This window comes from Pipra filicauda, unplaced genomic scaffold (assembly GCF_003945595.2).
Source record: "Pipra filicauda isolate LSUMZ 115617 unplaced genomic scaffold, ASM394559v2 scaffold209_size2725305_pilon, whole genome shotgun sequence".
NCBI lineage: Eukaryota > Metazoa > Chordata > Aves > Passeriformes > Pipridae > Pipra > Pipra filicauda.
Window position 1 is genome coordinate 2,535,936 of NW_024104320.1, and position 17,312 is coordinate 2,553,247.

General features: G+C 44.6%; 1 protein-coding gene across 1 annotated transcript in view; it reads left to right on the plus strand.

Moving 5' to 3' along the window:
* The first annotated feature begins 10,032 nt into the window (after positions 1–10,032).
* ADGRF5 (adhesion G protein-coupled receptor F5) overlaps positions 10,033–17,312 on the plus strand; it is a 42,495-nt gene continuing 35,215 nt past the window's right edge. Inside the window, exon 1 of the mRNA XM_027718158.2 lies at positions 10,033–10,229. The gene's annotated coding sequence lies outside the window, so the exon portion shown is untranslated. The remainder of the gene's footprint in view (positions 10,230–17,312) is intronic.

The following is a 17,312-nucleotide window of genomic DNA, read 5'->3' on the forward strand; positions in this document are numbered from 1 at the left end:
CTGCCACTGTGTGAGTCCTCAGAGACCTGTGCAGTTTATGGCACTGGAAACCCACCTTCTCACTTCCAGAGCTTTTGATCTTGCAGTTGCCTCCCTGGGGACACCGAGATAAGGACAGTCACTAATTATGATCAAGCTTTGCAGAAGTGATTAGGTATCCTGTGTTACTCATTATCTTCCTGTTAACATTTTCCTTTTCTTCCTTTGAAAACCCACTGTTTGTTAAATCAACTGATTCATCCTTTGCCAGTGTACTGGAGGAGCAGTGCCCAGTTTGGTTTCCTTCTCCCAGATTTTTGGCTGGGACGACTCAAAATGGGTGGTTTCCTAGTGATCCCTCCCATCTGAGCCCACCTCTAGTGGGTACCTATTAAATCCTATTAACTGCTGGCTGCCCTAACGCCTGCGAAACTCGCCCTCCCTGTGAGTGCTCAGAGAATTTTAGCTCTGGCATGCCAAGAGGTGCTGCACTAATAAAATTAATGAGAACTTTGCTCCCTGAACACAAGAGCCCAAGCACAGCTGTGCTGCTGCATAAACACGAATCAGCTCACACGACTCCCATGGGGACCTTGTCTGTCCCCAGGGTCCCTCTCTGCCCGAAGTTGCTCGTGGACTTGCAGCACCAGGCAAGCTCCAGTTCCTGCTCGTATTGTGAACAGAAAAGCTGCACAGAGCCACATGCAGCTTCCCAGGAGCTACATCCATGGAGCAGAATGAGACCTGGAGGCACAGCCAGAGCTCCTGCTTGATCATTGCAGAAAGCACAGGGCACATGGAGCAGCCCTGGGTAGCAGGGAGCAGGCTCCGCTCAGAGACTTGTGCAAACGAGATGTTCATTAATTCCCTTAATGCTTCACATGTGAACAGGGAGTTAGAGGGTCCTTCTTGAAGGAAAACTCATTTGCAGTACAAAGTAGTCCCTTGGGTTGACAGCACAGAGCGTTTTTTCATCTGCTCAGGGAGCAAAATGGAATTACACAGCTCCAAAAGGGAGGAATGAACTGATTTAAAAGGATTTGTCCTTCACATCTAAAGAAAGTCTTTGGAGCTGTTCCTGAGGTCCCATGAGAAATATCTATGTGAACCCCTTGCTTGTCTGAATAAAACAAGGACTCTTGGTAGGACCAGGCAAAATTCCTCTCTAAATATAATATTTAACTGTGAGGATACAAATTTTCTTGCTGAAACCACCCAAACAGGAAAATTCATGTGGGTGCGTCCATTTGACTTTATTTCCTCTCCTTTATGTGTCACATGGAGGCTTGAATGGAGCTGATTGTCTCTTCTCCTCATGGTCTTAACTGTGTCCCCTTCTTGTCCCTGCCCTGTGGCATCTCCAGTGCTCAACCAGTTCCTCCATTTGCCACCATACTGGCTACAAACCAGCTCAGGAAACATCTGTGAGGTTTCCTGCCAGCTCAGTGGGCTGAACCTACTGCCCCAGCAGGGCATCCAAGGGGTGCCAAGGAAGGTGAAGATGCAAGCGGCAAGGGCAGTCAGACTTGCTTAGAGCAGGGGTAAGCTGCTAGGGCAGCTTGACTGGAGCATGCCATGCAGTTCTGCTGGGGCTTTTGCCAGCTAAAAGTTCTTCTTAAAATTGGGAAGAGGGTCCAGGAAGGACCAAGCAATGATTGTGCTATTTGGAATATGTTCCAAAGACATGGAATATTGCTGAGGACTTAGTGCTCCATGTCTTAGTTTCCTCAATTAAAAAGGTTTCCAAAGGCTGGATGGAGTTGCCCAGCAGATTTTGAGCCTGGTACAAAACTCTCAGGGTTTCTGTAGTAGTTCTAACATAAAAGTGGTCAGGCAGGCTCTTGCTACACAACTACAGTGAAAGCTAGACCTATCCTTTTCAATGTTTGGCAAAGAATGCATTTAATACCAAGTAAATATTGCATTCTTGGAACCATTTCCCTTTAAAAAGAGCAGCCGGGATGAAAGGCTTCCCTGGCTCTCCCTACCACATAAAAAGGCAAGGTTTATTTTCTTTCTCAGCCGAGCAATGCTGCTGGATACCCATACCTCAGGTTTTCCTTCCTGCTTCTATCCTATCTGCTTATCAGGGAATGTCACCTGTTTACTCAAGACAAGACAAACAGAGTTTGCTCATCCGATGCCTCTCAGAGACATCCTATGAGCATCCTTTGCAGTGGGAACCGGACAACCTGCAGCCAATACCCCATGAGCACACAATTCAGGCTGGTCAGGTTTGCCGTGGTTTGAGCTGTATCAACGTGTGTTTCTACGCAGAACCGATGTGAAAGCTGGGCTGTGCTCCACAGGAGCACCTGACCAACTCTAAAGCTTGGAACAGAAGGAGAAAGCAAAAGCTGCTCTCCCCAGGAAGCAGCAGGGATTGGCACCTGTCCCACCCGACCTTGATATTTGGCCATGGGAATGGATATTGTTGCCATGTGTACACAGATTGGTGTTGCCCCACTGCCCCTTGCAGCTGGATGGGATTAAATGGGTAGGAAGGGTGTGGTAGTGGTCTGAAGTCCTTGGCAGGAGTAAAACCCACCAGCGGTGAGGGGCTCTGGTCTGTGCTGGCTGGTGGGAGCAGAAATTATGCTTTTCCTTTTGGACACGTCCTGCAGCACACAAGAGAGAGAGTTCCCCCAGCACCCACAGCCCATCTACCCCAGGAACACAACCCTGCAAAATCAGCAGGGCCAGAGTGAAGCATTTAATGAAGTCTGTGCTCGAGTCACTTGCCCACACGGCTCCCAAGGTCATGCCCACAGACTCCCTTGTGTGCGTCAGCAGCATCATCCTGTCCCCTGCCCCTTGGTGCTGGGACCATGAGGATAGTGGATTTGGATGAGCCTGCAGTGTGCTGAGCCAGGGACTGTGCAAAGGGCTCTGGGGAAAGGAGAGAGTAGAGGATGTGCCACCTCCACCCAACGAAGTCATCCTACACTGTTTCTCTTTCACCTGCTGCCAATGGCACCCCCTGTAAGATCCCTCCGAGGTGTGTCAGGGGACAGCATGTGTCCTTCTACATTCCTCGATGGGGTTAGGACAGGGACAGTGCTTTCAAGTGCAGACTAGTCCCAATAAATTTATCTTGCCAGCTTCCCTTTCGTAACAGGAAGGATAGCAGGCAAACAATAAATGCAGGAAATGTTCAGCTGACCCAGGCAAAGGTAGAAGGTTTGCTCTGGATCAGCCTTGTGTGCAGATGGGAACAAGGAGAAAAGCCAGTGCTGGAAACTGGTGATTCGTCTTCATGGGCTGTTTTTTAACTGAGAAATGCCATTTTGTCACAAATAAAGCCTTGTGGAAGGGTGTCTGAGTCCACAAAACTATGGATGGAACACTGACAGGGTTACATGTGCTAGAAACCAGCTAAAAAAGATGAGAGAAACCATCAACAACCTTGGATAAACCTATGTTTCAATCTCAGTATCATTTATTAGATAATTAAAATGAAGGGGGTTTTTTTTGTTTCAAAATATTTTTCCTATATTTCCTTTTCTTAGAGACCCCACTAGAGATTCTCATTTAAGGCCCCAGAGCAGGATATATATATGTTTGCAGTATGTGATGAATTTCAGCTGGAGGGAAAGTCCAGCTTTCAGCCACCTCTAATCTTGTCTATTTTCATTCTCCATTCTCCAGCTCCTTGGACAGATTGGACACACAAAAAATTGGACCAGAAGAGAGCCTGTGATGCATCAGCCCTCCTGTAAGGATCAACATGTTCAGTGATCTGGTATTTGATGAGGAAAAGTGCCAGAGGAGGGGCTCCACTTGCCAGTCCACAGGTCTAGTAGTGCTCTCCATCCACCCCTGTCAACAGAGGATTTACACTGATGCCAGTGAAGTTATGTTGGCACAAAAGTGGAGTGAGAGGAAGTTCAAGCTAAACATTTCTGTCCTTTCTGTTCAGCTGGGACCAGTGAGAAGGTCAAACCCATGCTCAATATCAGCTGCACTTGCTGAATGCCCACTGTAATCTAAGATTGGGGTTTATTTTCATGTACACAGTCCACTGTTGATATTTTTTTCTCCATTTCTGTGCTAACCATTCAGAAAGAATCACCTTTGTGTTGCACTAAGAAAAGGGCTAGGTGTGCTGGTTAATAAACAAACAAACCTTTTCAATCCATAAATGGCATTTTCAGGATGCATTAACCTGATAATTTGGTATTGCCCTGTCCTGTGTTCCTCTTCCTCTCTTGAAGGAGTTTTAGGATATGCAGCAGGAGTTTTCCTTCCAGATCTGCTCTACAGGTGACATGTCTGTACTGTGCTATGATTCCACAAGCTTCTTTTTTTAACTTCTAAAGGTGAGATCCAAAAGGCTATCTGGAAGATGCAGCCCCAGATCTTTAACTTGGCCAGGGCAGGCTCCCTGTGTGGATGATATCTGGACCTGATGCAGGCTGAGCTCCTCAGGAGGGGACTCAGAAACTTGCAAAGCTGAATATGGATTTACCCAAATAAGTAGTGAGCAGGCAGAGTTATCTGTAGACTTAGACAGTGACTCATGAAGACTTTTAGAGTACTCAAGAGAGGTACTGACAATGGACACAGAAATTTGCAGGTGAAATGGTGATTAAGTATTGACGTCCCTATGGACACTTAGTTTTGTCTCCTTTGAAAAGCACAAGGACTTTCCAGCCAAAACTGTTGTTGGACACAGCACTTCACCCTTATACCTGTGCATTTGGGATATCTGCTGGTGGTTCTGATCTGCAATAGAATTCAGTTCCTTATGACCAATGTATCTTGAGCAAAAATCAGCTAATGGACTGATGAACATCATGGATCAGGCACAAAGCAAAGACCTTGGAGGAAGTTTATCCAACTGCCACAAGAACTTAACAGTGCAAAAATTCTACCAGATGATCCCATCTTGTGAGGGATGGGAGTGGCATTTGTCAGCATTCCCCTGATAAGCAACTCAATTGTACCAGATTGCTTTCACTTTACTCAGAAAACAAACTTTACCCTTCCTTAATGCTGTTACAGGGCAGACTTTCCTCATATCACAGGGCTATAAGCAAACAAGGAAATCTCTATTAGAAGATGGGAACTCAGGTGAACTACCTCTTTCCTTCCAGTAACACTGACAAAAGCCTGCTTAAATGCTTCTCCAATAGAGCCAGGATGTCTTTACCCATTGCTTTGGCTCCAGGCTAATTGCTGTGCCCCACACCCTGGTTACTGGCCTGGGCTTCTCTCTCCAGAGTCCTTAAGGTGCAGGGGCCTTTGGGACTCTTCAGCAACCTCCCACCTGCTTAGCATAGGATTGTAAAAAGAAAAAAACTGTCTTACAAAGCATAGAACTAACTTTGTCATGCTTTCACTTTTTTATTGAACCTACTTTTGCTGATATCTCTGGTGGTGGTGAAGTGACCCATTCACATTAAAACACTCATTTGCCCCACTCTGTCTCTCAGAGAAACTGTGAGATCAGTCTACAAAGTGTTAACAAAGGAATTAACAAATGTCATTATACACAAAACACACGGCTAAAAATCCCCTTCCTCAAATCAGTTTTCTTCTCCCAGTACTTATTCCAGTTTTCTCTTACAAGTGCTGTGGATATCTGGCTAGGGGACATTTGTGACAATGTTTCTTTCTCTTCAACAGGACAAAGAGTGTTTCTTGTCCCAGAGCAAGGAAGGACAGCAAAGAATAATTAGATTTAATAAAAAAAAATAGGTCTGGGAACTGGACCTGTGATGATCTCATTTATGTCTGCAAAGGAGAAAAAAGACCAGATTCACGCAGGAAAAGTGCCTTTCATGTGGAATTGTACCAAGTACAAAGGTTTCTGTATAGCCAGAAGTTTCTGCTTTGCCCAGTTATTTTCAAGCCCCATGTTATGTAGAATACAGCTTTGCAGAGCTCTCCACACCCAGACCTCTTGGGTGATGATCACTTCTTATTGGTAGTGCACGACTGAAAAGTGTTTCTTTCATTGTCCATTGTCAGAAGAAATGATGGGAAAATAGTCCATTGCCTGGACCCATCCATTTTAAACAGAGCCCAGCTAACCCAAAGGAAGCTGTTTGAAGTTCCAGAAAGGGATGGGTGGGCTGTGCTTTGTGGGAAGGGACTCAAAAATCCCTGGGGGAATTACTGCATGTATTCTGCTAGGGAAATCCAGCAATTGCATGAGCACAAAGGCTACCAGTAACAGGCCTTTCCCACTTCCTCCATTGGTTTTCACAGGAGCCCAATGAGTTCTCCATCATTCTGCAGAAGTCCCTGCTTTGTCCTGGGTCTCTGCACTGGGATTTCCTACCAGCTACAAAGGCCCTTGGTTGCCTATTCTCTATAACTGCTTTTAGCAGATGAAGCTTTTTATAATCCCAGACAAAACATGTTGTTAAAATCACAGCCCACTAAGGCACCCAGATCCCTAATTTAGTAATAAGAGAGCTCCAGTAAGTATAAAAGCTGAAAGAGTAGGTCCTTTATTAGGGATGTCAGATAGCTGTATCTCTGTCTAAGCCCAATAATGAAGAAAAGTGGAGCACTTCATGTAGGAAAGCAGCCAGCTGTGATACAAATATGTCAAGTATTAGTGAATCATGTGGAGGTTTAAATGTATGGTTGACTGCTGGGATGATAAAAAATATGGACCTTTGCTTTTAAATTAAATTTTCCAGCTTCAGTTTCTTACATTTTATTTCTGTGCTTTTTTTTTCTCTAAGATTAAATATCCATTTAGCTTTTTGTGCATTCTCAGCCAGATGATTACATTACACATTTTTGTAGTCATCATCTTCCTATGATGAAATTCATACAAATGGGGTAATTAGCCTTAAAAAAATCCTCATTATAAACCCAAATCACTTAAACCTGAAAGAAACTCTTAAAGCTGGGCAATGACAGTATGCAAGTGAAGTACTCTGAATACCCAAATTAATTGTTCTGTCACTGCAATGAATTCCTTCAGGGAAATAAAAAACAAAAAAAGTCATCTTCAGGGACCTTGTTCATGCAGTAAATAGTTTCAGTTGACCACTGGCTGCAGTGAGACAGTCCAGAGCATGTCACTCCTTTTGGTGTGAAACCATGCAGCCTTCAGCTCTACAGTTAGTTCTAAATATATTCCTCAAGTCAGATGTATAATGAGACATTTCATTACTTCCTTCCTTCTCAGCACATTTAGAGCAAAGTGAGCCAGGATTTGCTCTCCCCGATATGAGCAAAGGTTAATTCTTTGCTCTCTGCCAGGAGAACCAGGACAGCTGAAATATCCCTTTATTGGCCCCCTGCACATTAGAGTAGAGTACTGCAAGTCATTGATGTCATGACACTCCTTGATGACAGGACAAGCTTGTGATATCCCAAAATACCTTCTACCTCATCCCTCTAGTGACCCATGGCATTAATGATTTGTATTGGATATAGGTACTGAGATGGCCCAGCCAGCTGCAGAGTCCCAGAGTGTTCAGTGCTGTACAAACTGATTAAGGTTTGCCATGCAAAGATAGAGCACAGGATATATAAAAGAAGGTGACTGGATTATTCTGAGGTCCTGCAAGACTTTCCCAATCTCTAAAACAGATTAATCCAAACCGAGGCATGACTCGCATTTACTCATGCTTTGTCAAATATCCAGAGTTCAAGCTTTCCTTATTCCTTTCAAAATTTGTATGTCGAGCCTAAGCAGCATTCAGGACTCTGGTAAATCGAATTGTTGCTGGATGATGCAGTTTCTGAACTGTACCTGTCAGCTCTTACCTTGAAGTCCCAAGAGCCATTCCATTTTGCACAATATAACAACACTTTGATTGCAGCAAGGTCTTTTCAAAAGAGCAGCATTCATTTCCCTTCACTGGAAAGGCCAGCAAGGTAAATAGCTGCTCTTGACTTGGTCTTCAAGGCTCCTATTAGTCAACAGAGAGAATGAGCATCTCTAGTCTGACCTGATTTATATACTTCCTTCTGAACTGTTTTAGGTATTTATCTAACTGTTCTCTAGAGCACTCATTTCTCTCCACTTCCCAGATGTGACAGCAAAATCTGCCCCAGGCTTTCTTGAAGATTTTAAACTTATCTCTGTGTTGAACAGGAACAGTTCTGAAACCTTGGAAAATACCATGGACATGGAAAGCAATCCAACTGAAAAATTCAGATGTGAATAGAAGCTGGGAGAACGAGACTGACCAATAGACATACTATTAGCACTTTCTATATTCTTTGAAAATTAATCACTCAGGTTCTCTACTTTAAAGGAGTAATCATTCTGTCACTTTTAACAAAGTATCACAACAAGATTTGCTTTTCTAGATATCCCAAACATCATATTTTACTTATACCAGCCAGCAAAAGGAGATAAATAGGAATAAAACTTCCAGCACTAGGCAGACAGAAGGAAATGAAACTGAAAACCCACTGAAATGAAGTGACTGCTGTTAGATGTAGAGGCTGCAGGTAAATATACTCATTAATCAACAGCATGTAAAAAAGGGGTACATGGTCCAGGCTCCCTTTCTGTCTCTTTCTCTCCCTCTCTGTTGCTAGAAAAAGTACATGTCAATGACCATGTTGGTGAGGTGTATTCGGTAGTGAAATGTCCGAATGTCCCTTCTTGCTTTTGCAGCATGAACTGGATCATGTAGAGCAAAAAAGTGATCCTGAGTGAAGATATCAAGTTGTTAAAATTAATTCTTGCTGTGTGCAGAAAGAAGAATGCTATTAGCTGTAGAGTCTGGAATCCTGGATACAATTTTCCATCCAAAGACATCCTCAGAAAGATGTTCCAGATACACTCCACTCATGTCTCCCTGAAACAGAGAGAGGCAAGCTGTTTTCAGCTACTTGTACAGTCAAGAGGGAGAAGCCCATACCTCCAGAAAGCAATACTCATCACAGACAGCACATGCCCTGGGCCATCTGATGGGTTGATGTTGGGCCAAGGTGCTCTAGTTACCCTGCAAGAACATCAGAGATGGTGCAAAGCCAGAAAAGACAACAGCAAGGAACAGGCTGTCCGGGAAAGTGGTTGAGTCACCCTCCCTGGAGGGATTTAAAAGATGTGTGGATGTGGCACTTGGGGACACAGTTTACTGGTGGACTTGGCAGTCCTGGGTTAATGGTTGGGCTCCTCAGTCTTTGAGGCATTTTCCAACTAAAACAATTCTATGATTTTGTGATTCTAAGGAAGCCATTACACTGTCCTTCATTTTATCAACATAAGCAGGACTGAGCCTCGGGGCACCACCCCCACCTTCCTGAGGTGCAGTCATTTGGCTGGTGCTTGAAAAACCCACTCTGGGAGCTCCAATGTGAGGCACAAGGACCTGTGCAGCAGAGTTTATGGGTTATTCCAGGGGTAGTTATCTTTGTGGATGCTTGAGCCTGCCCAGATTTCTTCTGCACCTTGACAAGGAGCCCTTGTGCCACAGATGGACTGCTGGGATGTTGATGAAGACAAGCTCCTTGTGAAATGGCTCTCCTATATTAATTTGCAGAGTATCTCAGCACCTCTTAGCATGAAATGCACTGTAGCTGAAAGTTTGAGGAGCATCTGCACAACCTGGGCTCCAGATCATTAAGTATAGTGACAACTAAGGCTCTCAGAACAGTTTACCCTAGGGAAAAAGAAAAAAAAGTAGTTTCTTTTAGTTCCACACCCCTGATGACCACAAAAGTGTTTTGCTCATCTCGAAATCACACTCCCCAGCAGCTCTGTTAGCACCCCCGCCCAAGTGTCCCTTACATCCACCTTCCCCCTAAAGGCAGGAAATCACTTAGAAAACATTTCCCAGGTTCCTTCCTGGCCAGAGGTCATCTCCGTGTTTCGGACCAGCAGGAATCACCGTGTTCTCTGACACAACACCGGAGAAGGAAGGTCTGTCCTGCCCATCCAGCACAGTGCTTTCAAGCTCGCGTTTTTTAGCTGCAACTCCACCCCGTGCTGGTGGAAAAGGGATCAGTTCCTACTGATCGCAGGAAAGGGAGGTCACGGGGTTTGCTTGATTAAATCACCACAAGCCAAAAGGTTCTTTCTCTCTTCTCACTGAGAATTGCTCAGAGGCTGTTTAATTTGTTCCAAAAAGAAAAACAAAACAAAAAAACCAAACCCCAAGCCCAACCACAACAGCACACACGGAAAAGCAGGTGTGTCTCAAGATCCTGGGAAAACAAAGGGCAGAGACTGAGGCAGAAAGTGACACTTGGATGGGAAGTTCCCATCCCAGCACAAGAGGACAAGTTTGGAAAAGGCTCGGACAGGATCAGCACTTATCCTACAGGTATGGATGATTTGTGTGAAATGCGGCATTCTTTTAACCATTTGGGGCAGGTGAAGGCGGCTTGAAGGAATGTTCAGGGCCAGATTCTGGCAATGTGGTGTGAGCTTTGCATCAGCAGTAAACCTGCTGCAGGAGGACTGTGATCGGCACGTGTGTCGTTCTGTGGTGATTAGCTGGCAATTTTCTGTAGGAAACTTTTGGCTTTTCAAGATGTGAATTAAGCCATTCAAGCCTCTGACAAAGTGCTACTGCCTATGAATGTTAATAGAGGCTGTGATTAGTTTAAGCTCGGGGCTGCAGAGGTGAAGAGGGACGTGCACGGAAATGCCGTGCTGATCCAGACTGCATTTATTACCTCCTAAATCGTGCTACAGAGTTTCAGAAAAAAAAAATCAACTGCAATAGCATGCAGATTTCTTTTTTTCCACTTCGTTTTATGCTTACAGTGGCTGGGATTTGCAATGCAAATGCAGGCACTGTAATTTTGTCAGCTGTGTAGAGCTGTGGGTTTGTTTCTTTTAAGAGCAATCTCTTGCATCTGCCTTCAGTTTCATATTAGGTGACATTCGCTGACAGGGAAGAGGGACTTGGGGCACTTGTGGCCACAAGTCTTCAATCATCACATTTATCTTGTTTCCATTCTTTTCTATCTGTGTTTTGAGCTGCTTAAATGAAAGCCAGTTTTATAGTGTTCTGTTGGAGTGCTGATGTGCTGCTGCCAGTGCTTTGTGTCAGGGGGGATACAGGGATGCTTTCTGATGCTTTCACCTCTGTTGATTCCTTTATCCCCAAAAGTTCTGCTCCCTTTCCAAACATCTACATTTCCGAGCAGTACCTACTGTTTGCTTAAATGGCCATGATTCAGAAAGAAACACGGCTTTGGTGTCACCTTGTACAACCTTGTTTCTCTCTTCCCATCAGTGGGAAGATGATGCCCACCTACGTGCACAAGGAGCTTTTGGGTTTGGGGAAGAAAGGTGTTAATGTTTGAATGCTGTAACTCTCACTTCCAGTGACAGTTTTATGGGAGGCAATGAGCTTGCAACAGGCAAGGGAATAGCAAGGGAAAGGATGTTGAGAATTTGAAAGCCCGAGGTTCCATTTTTCCTTCCTCCATCACTTGCTGTTGCACAATGAAAATGGTATTTCTCAACCCATAGATTTTCCTCTCATCCAGAAAATTCCTCATCATCGCTTAACCTGTCCTGAGATGTCTGGCAACATTGCAGAACAAAGTGATATTTAAGGAAATTTAGGGGCAAATCTTTAGCATCTGCACAGCAGTGACACTTGACTGAACTCAGCGATGGCTCAGCCAGCTCAGAAGGAACCTGGTGAGAGTATCTGGCATCTGTCATTATTTAGCTTCCCTAGATTCATCTGAGTTTGCCTCCAGTGATCCAGGTTTAAAAAACAAACAGAACATGCGTAGGCTCTGGAAGATATCTTTGTCCTGATCTTCTCGGTTATTTTTATTTTTTTAACACCTTTCAGACGGGCTTAATAAAGCGTTTTCCGACATCTGAATTGGAGACGTGGGAAATTCCTCAAACTAGGCAGAGCTTCCTCTCATTGTTGTAACACAAAGGACCAGTGCAGCCTTTACTAGAGTTCCTTTTTTAACCCATTCATCTTGACCAAGAAAACTTCCCTGCTGCTGCCACTGCTCAGGGCTGTGATTCCAAGTTTGCCAGAAGACAGCAGACAAGCATGGATGTGAATTGCATCATCCATGAGGACATAATTAGTTTTGGGGCTCTCTTTGCACATCATAAATGAAATGCCCTTGCATTTGAAGCTGAAATTATTTGTTGCTGGAATTAATCTCAGCCTCGTGTAAGAATCATGGCTTTTTAAAGCAAGTGGGAAGAACCTACAATAAAACCAAACTCCTTGCAGAAAACCATTTCCAGTTTTCCATGAAACAGTTTCTTAGGACTGTGATCACCAGGAGAGGTTCAATTGCCATTCATGAGCTGATCCGACATAACTGCATGATTATGCAGAGTTTATTTCTTAAATGATCTTGCATGTGGCTCATCCTGCCTATGGGCAGTTACCACCATTCAGCTAATCTGATCCAGCACCTGCTGTGCTGGTAATGGAGCAGCAGCTTGTCCCCCTTATCTGTGCTCAGCAACATCCTGAACGAGGACTGAGCCAGCACTAGGTGAGGGCAGGAGTTGTGGAGGTTGTGAGAGTGGCCCTGGAGGGGCTGTGTTAGGAATGTGAATGAGAGTGAAGGCACAAGGTGGGTGTGCAGGAACAGGGAAAACAGAGATTTCAAAAGAAAGATTTACAGTGGCTTTGTTTTCTCTCTGATGGAGGTATGGTCCAGTCCATGTTTGGTTTCATGGTGTTTTTTGGTTTTTTTTCAGAAAAGAGCAGCTCCTGCAGAGCAGTTAACTCAGTGTAGCAGGTTGTATAGTAATTACAATGCTATATTTGCATGTTATAATGCTGCCTCAGTGGGCTTTGTTAAGGAATTTTTGACTACATTTACAGGCTATTCTGGAGGCTTGTCTGCTTGCAATGGTGGGAGATGTTTCGTTCCAGCAACCATCCTATGACATGACATGGATGTTGTAACCTTAATCCACCGTCTCTGCACGTAGTCCATACCTTTTCTCCAAAATTCAGTTTATTCCTGTGGAAGCCTGCAATGCATTCTGCCCCAAAGCCCTCCCTCTCCATCATAATTCCCACCTGAGTGAGACAAACAAGATGAGTGTGCTGGGTCTGGCTGGGATGGAGCTGATGTTCTTCATAAGGTGCTGTGTGGATTTGTGGCTGAAACAGTGTTGATAGCATACCAGTGTTTTGGCTATTGCTGAGCAGTGCTTGCAGAGCATCAGGGATTTCTGTTTCTTCCACTGGCACTGTAGTGAGTGGGATGGGGGTTGGGAGGGGCTACAGCTGGGAAAGCTGACTCAAATTCACAGAAAGGATGTTTCAAGCAATATAACGTCATGTTCAGCAATAAAAAAGAGTGATGGGGGTCAGGGTGGTCTTTCAAGGTGGCCACTGCTTGGAGACTTTCTGGGTATACCTGTGCTTGTGGGAGGTGGTGAGACATTACCTTCATATCACCTTTTTTTTTTTTCGCTTTCATCTTTCTTTCCCTTATTAACATTTATTTATCTCACCCCAATAGTTTTCTCAGTTTTTCTCTTCCTATTCTGTTCTCCATCCTGCTGGCAGGTGAGGAGTGAGTGGCCATGTGGGTGCTTCGCTTCAGGCCACAGTCAAGCCACCACAACAGAATATCTAGCCCACCCTTTAGATGCCTTCCAGTGGACCACTTTTGAACAAACAGAAGGTTTTTCCCAGCCCAGAAAAAAGCCCCTTTAACTCCCTTGTGCCTTCTCAATCATCTGAGTTGCACAAGGTAATACTTGTTTCAGGAAGAAGTCAAAGGTCAGTCACCTAATATTGACCACTCCTGGCATTGAAGTCCTCCATTCTGGATGAAAGGGGAGCTGAGTCTCATTTGCCTTTTAGGTATTTCTACAGGTCTTGCTTTATGAGGCCATTGCTGCAAGCACTGATGGGTTTTTCCTGCAGAGGGTCTCTCTAAACACCCTGTGAAGCAGAGACAGCAAATGCCACCCTTGTTTGGCAGCAGAGCACTGAAGCACAGACATAGTCAGGGTCTGCTTACAAGGCTGGCTGCTGCCAACCCAGGCTGTGCTTGAACCCACCTCAAAAGGAAAGAAAATGCTGTGGCAGGCCAGGTTTGAGGATGCCTGTGAGTAGCAGAGCTGTATGTATCCCCCATTTAAATCTTAATACGAAATATTAATTTCCAAATGCCTTCCCTCAAAACATAATAGAGCTGTGATCTAGTATGTAATTTACTGTCCTCGGAAATTCCTCAAAACGGCAGAGCTTCCCCCAATTGTTCATGCACAGAGGAAAAGCTCTACTAGAGTTCCTGCTTCGGCTCAATCCTGTGACCAGAGGCTTGGCCCTCCATGACCATCAGGGTGGATGTGTGAAAACCATCTTCATTCCAAAGATGTCCCTACGTGCCTTATGACAGGCTATTCACATGTCCCTTGCTCCTGAAACTGTTTTACTGTTCCTTCTTGAGAGAGAAATTCTTTAAATTCCTTCATGGAGTCGCTAAAATTTGGGTTGACTGATCCTGTGTCTGAGATCCCGGATGAGGCTGTGCATGCCTTAAGTGTCTCTGACTGTAAAGCAGGACTGATGGTACTTCCTTCCTTCCTTCCTCTTGTTATCCATCCTGTTTTAAGTCTATGGCTTAAAAAGTCCAGTTGCTGCTCGTAACCACTGTCCCTTATTGCAGTAGGGACACACAAAATGTTAAAATCATGGAATCACAGAAGGGTTTGGGTTGGAAGGGACTGAAAAGATTGTCTTGTTCCAACTCTGCTGCCATGGCAAGGACACCTTCCACTAGACCAGAACGCTCCAAGCCCTGTCCAACCTGGCCTTGAACACTTCCAGGGATGGGGCAGCCACAGCTTCTCTGGGCAACCTGTGCCAGTGCCTCACCACCTTCACAGTAAATAGTTTTTTCCTAATATCTAATCTAAACCTACCCTCTGTTAATTTAAAGCCATTCCCTCTTGTCCTGTCACTCCATGACCTTGTCAAAAATCCCTCTCCAGCTCTCTTGGAGCCCCTTTGGGTACTGGAAGGGGCTCTAAGATCTCTCCAAACCTTTCTCTTCCCCATGGCTGAAAAGACCAGCTCTCCCAGCCTGTCTTTATAAGGGAGGTGCTCTGTGTTCTTACTGAAAATCTGCCTTAAAAGCTACCTTCTCTTTTCCTAAATGCCTTATTTATGGGCAGACTTGCGGTGGCTGCCCCAGCAATGTTCCAGCATCATAGTACCAAACCTAGCAAAGACTTAATCCACCCAACTGTAGTTAATGGAAGCTTCCTTTGTCCCTAATGTAAGTACAGATGCTTTTGAGGGTGCTGAAGCAGAGAAGATTCCTACTGAAGTAAGACCTAGATTGCCTGTAGAGTCAGCAGAGAGAAACACAAGGGCCTCTGAAGGCTTGTCTCTACATGCCACCAAAGTGGCACCAGCCTTGTCTCATTTAGGGCAGAAGAGCTGAAGAATATTCCTGTTCTTGAAATGCAGGATTTACCTTAGGCCATGCTAGGAATAGGAGAAACATCTGTCACAGCATGAGTTAACCCTGAGGCCATCTGTCAGGGCACAGCTCACCTCCACGTGCCTGAAGTCTCCTTTTATCTCTCAACAAGGCAGCCCAGGCTGTACCATTGACTGGGAACGGCCCCTGGCCCACAACGTTCTTTAAATCATTTCTGTGAGTCTTGGCATTGGCCTTGGCTGAGACAGGGAACATGCTGACTATGGACTAGATCTCCTAGAAAAACAGGGCAGATAGAGACCCCAGCAGGTCATCTACCCCAGCTCTGCATCTCGTGTTTGTTTAAGCTCTCTGAAGGCACCAGGAGCTGAGCACTGCCCAGCTCAGCGTTGAATCTCATAAGCAAACCTGCCATCAGGTGCAAGTTGTCTTTGCATTGCTGGTTTTTTATGCTGTGTGAGCCCAACAAGCACCTTAGGGATTCACAAATCAGGATCATCCCTGGTCTCAGCCCGAAATGTGATGTAATTTTGAACCAGGATAAGCTGTTTGAACCAGGATGACTGAAGTTTATTATTCCTTAAAGTCTTCTGAACATTAGTAAAACAAAATAGTCCCATCTGGGTTGATGATAGTCTGTCTCAATCTGACACATAGTGCCAATGAGGAAGATATAAGAGTTCTGATGATTTTGAAAACATTATAGACAATGTTTAACTTCATGTTTAACAAAATTTAGCTTCAAAGAAGTTAAATACTAGCACTATTTACTCTTTCTAAGTTATCCTGTGCTCTGGAAGACAGACCAGTACAAAAATAGTAAGGATGGAAGTGCAATCAGTGGAAAAAAATGTAAACAATTGGGTTTTTTTCTCTCAGGCTTGATCATTACAGAAGGGAATTAAGAGATATGGACAGCAGAGACCTGCCTTCACCATTCTAGGGGATTTCCTTCCATTTATATGGTTCTGTGTGCGAAAGGTGGATGCTATTTTGTACTTCTACATTTTTATTGCTAGGTGTGACAGGGCAGGCCCTCAGGCAGGAAACTCCCGCTGTCCAGAGCAGGATTATACAAACTCCAAATGGCTGACACCTACACAACTTACAGGAGTTTCCTATACAGCCAGCTGTGTTTGCAGCAATAACCGGAAAAAAATCAAGAGGTTAATAAAATGAAATGAGCAGGAAGCATGCAGTCATCAGACTTTCTAGTACTCCAGTCTATAGAAGTAACCCATGTCTGGCCTGACTTAGGGACCCAATCCAAAACTCATTGAAGCCCATGGAAATTCCACTGCAGCAGATGTTGTTGGGCCTCACTTTTCACTGTATTGATATGGGAGTACGTGGAGAGTTCCACCTTCCCTGTGCTCAGACAGTGCTGAGCTTCAAATATCTTGTTTTGTTACTTCTAGCTGTGAGATAGGCCTACATCCAGCTGCAGATGCTCCAAAGAGCATGAGGAGAAGAAGGGAAAGTTCATGGTTACATCCCTTCTTTCAACCCAATCATCAGAGGTGAGCAAATGTACCCTGGTGGGTGCTTTTCCACAGCCTTTCAGTTGCGTGCAAAGAGCTGGAATAGCAGGGTGGAACTCATTGTTTAGCTTTCTTTTTTTTCTTCCATTTTTTTTCTTTTTTCATCATTCCTTCTACAAACTCCAGCATGGAAGTCAAGCAGGAGCCCTTAGCTGGAGTTGAGAAAAAACCTCCTGAGTGGAGGTGAGGAAGAAATGCCAGGAAGATGACAAGAGATGGGCAGGTCCTTCTTTTTCCAGTAAAGTACCGATTTAAAGGCCATTTCACTCTCATTTCAGCTATCACCGTTTTCAGCCTGGCATATTAACGTACCACGTGTCATGGGCAGCATTCATCCCTTCACTTATGGTGTGCCAGGACATCTGTTTGCACACAACTAACATAAACAAAAACTGCCCCCCTACTCCCTTCAGAAACAATACCTCTGCTCCTGTCCTAGAGATCCCTGAA